Source organism: Mustela nigripes, chromosome 5 (assembly GCF_022355385.1).
Source record: "Mustela nigripes isolate SB6536 chromosome 5, MUSNIG.SB6536, whole genome shotgun sequence".
NCBI lineage: Eukaryota > Metazoa > Chordata > Mammalia > Carnivora > Mustelidae > Mustela > Mustela nigripes.
This window is the reverse complement of record NC_081561.1, coordinates 25730122-25736446: the sequence shown is the minus strand read 5'-3', so window position 1 is coordinate 25736446 and position 6325 is coordinate 25730122. Positions and strand designations below refer to the sequence as shown.

General features: G+C 49.2%; 1 non-coding gene across 1 annotated transcript; it reads left to right on the top strand.

Annotated features, from left to right (window-relative positions):
• Positions 1–1359: 1359 nt before the first annotated feature.
• TRNAT-CGU (transfer RNA threonine (anticodon CGU)) lies at positions 1360–1433 on the top strand. Its single transcript has one exon. It is a non-coding gene; the product is annotated as a tRNA-Thr (tRNA).
• The last annotated feature ends 4892 nt before the right edge of the window (positions 1434–6325 follow it).

Below are 6325 nucleotides of genomic sequence, written 5' to 3'. Positions count from 1 at the left end.
CCTTTCCCCGGGGCCTCCCAGCGGCAGCCGTGAGAGTCAGACTCGTGTGCTTGGACCTGCGCTTGACCCCACCAAGTGGACACCACGTGCCGGTCCCACCCGACGCCCGCCCGGAGCGGAGTGACCCGCACGGACGGAGACCACAGCTCTGTCCTGCAGCCCGAGGGTCCCCTGCCGGCCGCGCCGCGGAGCACACAGGTGGGCAGCGCGGGAGAGCCCGCGAGTACGGTCGGCCGCGCGCTGGGTGAGTCCCCGGCTCCAGCCCAGCTCCGGGCTCCCGGCGCCCCGCCTCAACCCGCCTCGCCCCGTCGCCCGCTCACGCCCCGCACCCCGCCACCCCGCGCCTGCGGGCGTCCGGCCCGCAGACCCCCCGAGTCCAGGCCCCTCCCACCCCGGGCCAGACACCGCCCCTCCCGCCGGCGCGCCGTGCGACCGGCTTCGCTGCGCCACGCAAGCAGCGCCCGCGGTGCGACCTCGGGAAGGGGGTGTGGGTCTGCGGCCTCGGGGACCGGGTGAGGGTCATTGCTGGCGGTGCGACCTCGGGGAGGGGCTGCAGTCACCACGGGGGTGAGACTTCGGGGAGGGGGTGCGGGTCACGGGAGGGGGTACGACCTCGGGGGGGTGTGGGTCACCGCGGGGGAGGCGACCTCGGGGAAGGTTTGCCGGTCACCGCGGGAGGGGTGCGACCTCCCGGGCGCGCGGGTCCCCGGGGGTGTGCGGCCGGGGGTGGAGCGAGAGACCTTCCATCCTTCGCGAGCTCGGGTGCGGAACCGTCCGGGTCTGAAAACCGAGCCCGAGGGGAGCAGACGTGGGCGAGGGGCGGGAAACCAGCCGCAAATGGCTCTTTGGCGTCGCTGGATGTTTCCAAGGTTCCCGCGTGCCCCGCCGCCCAGGCCACCCCCGCGCTTGTCCTGAGAGGCTCCCCCGGGGCAGCTGCTCCCGCGAGGGCCGGGCGGACTCCCGCTGGGGGCTCCGCGCCCGGACGGCGCCCTCGGGCCGCGCAGACCTGGAGCTTTCGGCGCCTCTTCCCCTCACGGGGCTGCGCGGGACCGGCCCTTCACGCCGAGCCCGGACGTGCTCTTTAAATCACAGGTTTTCCTTCTAGGCCTTTTCCACCCGCGGCACAGCCTCGACTTCCCGTTGCGCTTTTCCTCGGATGAGAGCAAAGTGCTGTCCGCCGCGGACGGCGCCCCAGACGTCGCCTCCCGCCCGTCCTGCGCCCGGCGCGCCCCTCGGAAAGGAAGCGGCTCCCGGCAGGCAGCGAGTTTCGGGAACCGCCGGAGCCTCCGGAGCGTAGGTTCCCTTTTCCACCGAGTCCAAGCGCAGTGAGGCCGCTCCAGCCGCGCGCGCCTCGCAGGTGGCTCTATGGCTTAGCTGGTTAAAGCGCCTGTCTCGTAAACAGGAGATCCTGGGTTCGACTCCCAGTAGGGCCTGGCGTTTTCTCGGGAGCTCTCGCCCCGGAAACCATTTTACGTGGGCGCAATCCCTTGCCTCAGACCCCCTGATCCGCAACGATTCTCTCCAAACGCACCGCCGCGCCGCCCAGGCGCGTGTCTTAGGAGCCGTTCGGCTGCCGCTTCTCTAGTTCCTTCCTCCTGAAAAGAAGTCGATTCTAACGCGCCAACAATTCAACAATTCAGATGCAAACCGCGGCCCAAGAACCGGGCCTGTGACCTGAGCCGCCGTCCCCTCGCGCACACGTTCTACGTTACCGGGTTTCGAGCGCCCACAGCCTGCTACAGAGTAAAGCACGCGGCGTGCGGGCATGTGTAACCTCCCTAGGTTCCAGCAGTCTCCGGCTCTGGAATGATTTCACACAGTAGGAGAAATTAATGAATGCTGAAGCCACGATTCCCCACAAAAAAGAAAGATATTTGCCGGGGCATGCTTCCCATTTTGAGGAAAAGGAAAAGTAATTATGATCCCTTGTTAGTCCTCCAAAGGAAACTTTAGGAATAATGATCAGCTGGAAGTAGTATGTCCTGGACACAGTCCCAGTGAGATGACAAAGTTGCTGTGGGAAAAGAGCAGGTCGGAGAATTATTTTTTTTTAACTTAATTTTTTTTTCATTATGTTGAGTTAGCCAACATATAGTACATCTTTAGTTTTTGATGTAGTGTTCAACAAGTCACCATTTGCGTATAACACCTGGTGTTCATCACACGTGCCCTCCTGAATACCCATCACCTGGTTACCCCCCACCCCAACCCACTCCCCTCTGTAACCCGCACTTTGGTCCCTGCAATCCAGAGTCTTATGGTTTCTCTCTCTCTCTCTCTCTGATTTCTTCCCACTCAGTTTCCCCTCCCTTCCCCTATTCCTTATGTTCCACGTATGAGTGAAACCATGTGATGATTGTTTTTTTCTGCTTGACTTATTTCACTCAGCATAATCCTCTCCGGTTCCATCTGTGTCAATGCAAAGGGTGGGGATTCGTCCTCTCTGATGGTTGAGGAATGTTCCATTGTATGACCCACACCTTCTTTATCCATTCGTCTGTTAAGGGACATCTGGTCTCCTTCCATAGTTTGGCTCTTGTGGACATTGCTGCTGTGAATATTGGGGTACAGGTACCCCCTTCTGATCAGTATATTTGTATCTTTTTTTTTTTTTTTACAGAAGATTTTATTTATTTACTTGACAGAGAGAGATCACAAGTAGACAGAGAGGCAGGCAGAGAGAGAGAGGGAAGCAGGCTCTCTGCCAAGCAGAGAGCCCGATGAGGGACTCGATCCCAGGACCCAATGCGGGACTCGATGCGGGACTCAATCCCAGGACCCTGAGATCATGACCTGAGCCGAAGGCAGCGGCTTAACCCACTGAGCCACCCAGGCACCCAGTATATTTGTGTCTTTGGGGTAAATACCCAGTAGTGCAATTGGTGGGTCATAGGGTAGCTCTATTTTCAATGTCTTGAGGAACCTCCACACTTTTAGGTTGGAGAATTCTGCCAGTTACCAGGGTGGCTTAGTTTCAGCCCTGGGGATTTATAGAACCTCAGTGCCTTCTTGTCTCCCATCCTTCCATCCATTAATCCAGCAACACTCACCGCTGATCTCTTATATGGCGGGCTTGCTTGCTTCCCTTTTCCCCGTCCCCTCCTTTCTGTTTAGTTGCAAGGTTTTTTCCGCTCGTGATGAGAACTTTTAAGATTCACCCTCTTAGCTACTCTCAAATATATAAAACAGTACTGTTAAGTGTGGTCACCATGGTGTATGTGACATCCCCAGGACATATTTATCTCATAACTGGAAGTTTATACCTTTTGTCCGCCTTTATGCACTTCGCCCCATCCCCTGTCCGCAGCTCTGGTAAACGCCCAGGCATATTTCCAAGAGCAGGAAATACAGCAGTGAACCCAGCTAACAGAAATCATTGCCGTCCTGGATCGTACATTCCCCTAGCGTGACACAGAAAATAAAGACATGAATATGCAAAATCATAAGTATATGAGATACTGATGAAGTCTATGGAGAAAGTTAAGCAAGAAGATAATAAAGGGAGTATGTAGGATGGGGCAGGGTCATCAGAGAACGTTATCCTGTCTCTTGGAGAATATCATGGGCAAACGTTTCAAAATTGTTTTTTTAATATTTTAATAAGACATAGTCATGAAGTGGCTACTGTATTACTCTAAGGACCATACACAGCAGGACTAAACAATCAGCAAAGTGTTCCCCAGCTATGCCCAGACCTCGCCTCTGTTCGTTTTGATTAGGACGTCATTGACCTGGGTCACGGTCTGTGTTCAACCTCAGCAGCTCCACCGGACAGCCAGGGGACTTCTGGCAAATTGCTTCAGCTCAATGGGCATCACTGTCATCAAATGAGAGACAGAAATTGCAATAGGTGTGCCTGATAGTTTACAGGGGCGCACAACATATTTTACAAGGGTGTCTGGCACATAAATGAGCAATCAGTAAGATCTACTCTCATGCTGCCTATTATTATTACTGTTGTTGTTGTTGTTAATTGACTGGGTGTCAGGTGTTTAACCACTGCCATAGCCCTCTGAGGTATTGTCCTAAATTTATAGACCAAGGTTCCAAGCACGTTGTGGGTTGAATTGTGTTCCCCAAAATATAGGTTGAAGTCCTAACCACTAGTACCTGTGAATGTGACCTTATTTGAAGATAGGGCTTTTGCAGATGTAATCAATTCATGATGAGGTCATAACAGATTAGGGTGGGCCATAATCCAGGGACTGGTGTCTTTGGAAGAGGACAGAAAAGGAGTTTTGGACTCAGTGACTCAGACACACCGGGAAGAAGGCCGTGTGAAGACAGAGGCAGAGTTGTCTGTTATTTGACCACAAAGGAGCACCAAGGATTGTCAGAACCCTCAGCAGCTGGAAGAGGCACAGAAGTGTTTTTCCTTAGAACCTTAAGAGCAAGCATGGCCCTGCCCACAGCGTGATTTTAAACTCTGACCTCCAGAACGATGAGAGAATAATTTTCTGTTGTTTTACGTCACCCAGTTTGTACTAATTTGTTATGACAGCTCTAGGAAACTGATACAAAGCATTGAAACAAAATGAATGGTTTATATTAGCAAAGAAATAAAATCTATAATGTCTCCTAAATTAATAGATAATCCATGGGACATTCACACTTCACTTTAAATTTTCAGAGTATCTTCCACTTACCTAGTTGTCTTACAGTAATACAGTTTCTTCCCCCTTTCTGGGTTTTGTTTTTTTTTTTTTTTTTTTTTCAGGACTCCACACCCATCCTCCCAATGGTTTATCCATGTGACCTTTTCCATTGACTTGACCTTGACTATTTAGAGACATCTCATAGAATAGATGAGCACTCCATTATCAGCTACACCAATAACTAAGGAATGGGAGGGATAGGCAGAAAACTCCAAACCCCTTAACTCAGTGACCACTCTGCTTTGTTATGAATACTCAAGACCCCCCTTTTCCAAGGGTCAGGCTAAGGCAGACTTTATCCAAGGCTACATCTTTGTGTTGCTGTTTCCTGTCCCGCCTTCTGAGGATCACTCCCCCCATAAGTTACATACTCCTGTAGCTCTGTCTGAGAGTATGATATAAGGACCTAAGAAACTTGCTCTGGAATTTTTTTTTTTTTTTTACTAATCCTTCATATTTGATCAATTGAACAAAGTTGTCCTATGGAAAAATTCAACCCAAAGTTTTAGATCTGAGGAGGGCATTCACATTGTGTACCAGATCCTGATAATGAGACCTTTTGAAAAGCCAAGGTTTTGGCATAGAACAGGAGGAGTATTAAGAAAATTGGTGGCTGACTGACCTTTATTGTTGCATCATTATAATTCTGTCTACAAATGAGAAAGGAATCAACAATCTTGAGAAAATATTAATAGAAGCTTCCAAAACTGAAATTCAAAGAGGAAAAAAAGTGAATGAAAAAGAACAGAATACCCAAGAAATATGGGGAAATCACAAAGGGTATAACATATGCTTAATGGGAAATAAGGAGATGAAAGAGAAAAGGGAACTGAGGAAATATTTGAAGCAATAGTTATTGAGAATTTCCCAAACTAATGATAGAAGCAAAGCACATTTCCAGGAAGCTCAGAGAACACCCAGCATGAGTGGAGCGAAATATTTAAAGTGTTAATAGAAAAGAACTACCCTAATTATGTGCCCAGTGAAGTTATCCTTCAAAAGTTAAGGTGCAATAAGGTCTTCCTCAAAAAAAAAATTTCTTGTGAGGTCATTTGTAGCCAGTAAAAATTTTAAAAACACAATATCTTTCATGAATATGTATGTAAAAATCCTCAACAAAATATTAGCCAATTGAATCTAGCAATGTGTAAAAAGAATTATACACCTAACCAATTGGGATTTATTCCTGGTGTGCAAAGCTGGTTCAATTTTGAAAAATCAATTAAGGCAATCCATCAGACCAACAGGCTAAAGACAAGAATCACATGATCATCTTAATAGATGCAGAGAAAGCATTTGACAAAACCCAATACCCATTCATAATAAAAAGCTCTTAGCAAACTAGGAATAGAGGGGAATTCCTCAGCTTAATAAAGAGCATCTACAAGAAACCTACTACTAACATTATTGACGAGGAACTAAGATCTAAGATGCTTTCCTGCTCATATCAGGAACAAGGCAAGGATGCCAACTCTCACTGCTCTTATTCAACATCATCCTGGAAATCCTAGCTACTGCCGTAAGATAGTAAAGGAAATAAAAGGTATACAAAGAAATAAAATTGTCTTTGTTCATACCTGATATGATTATCTACATAGAAATCCCAAAGTGCCAAAAAGAAAAACTCATGAAACTAATAATCAAACTATGGAAAGGATAAAGGATACAAA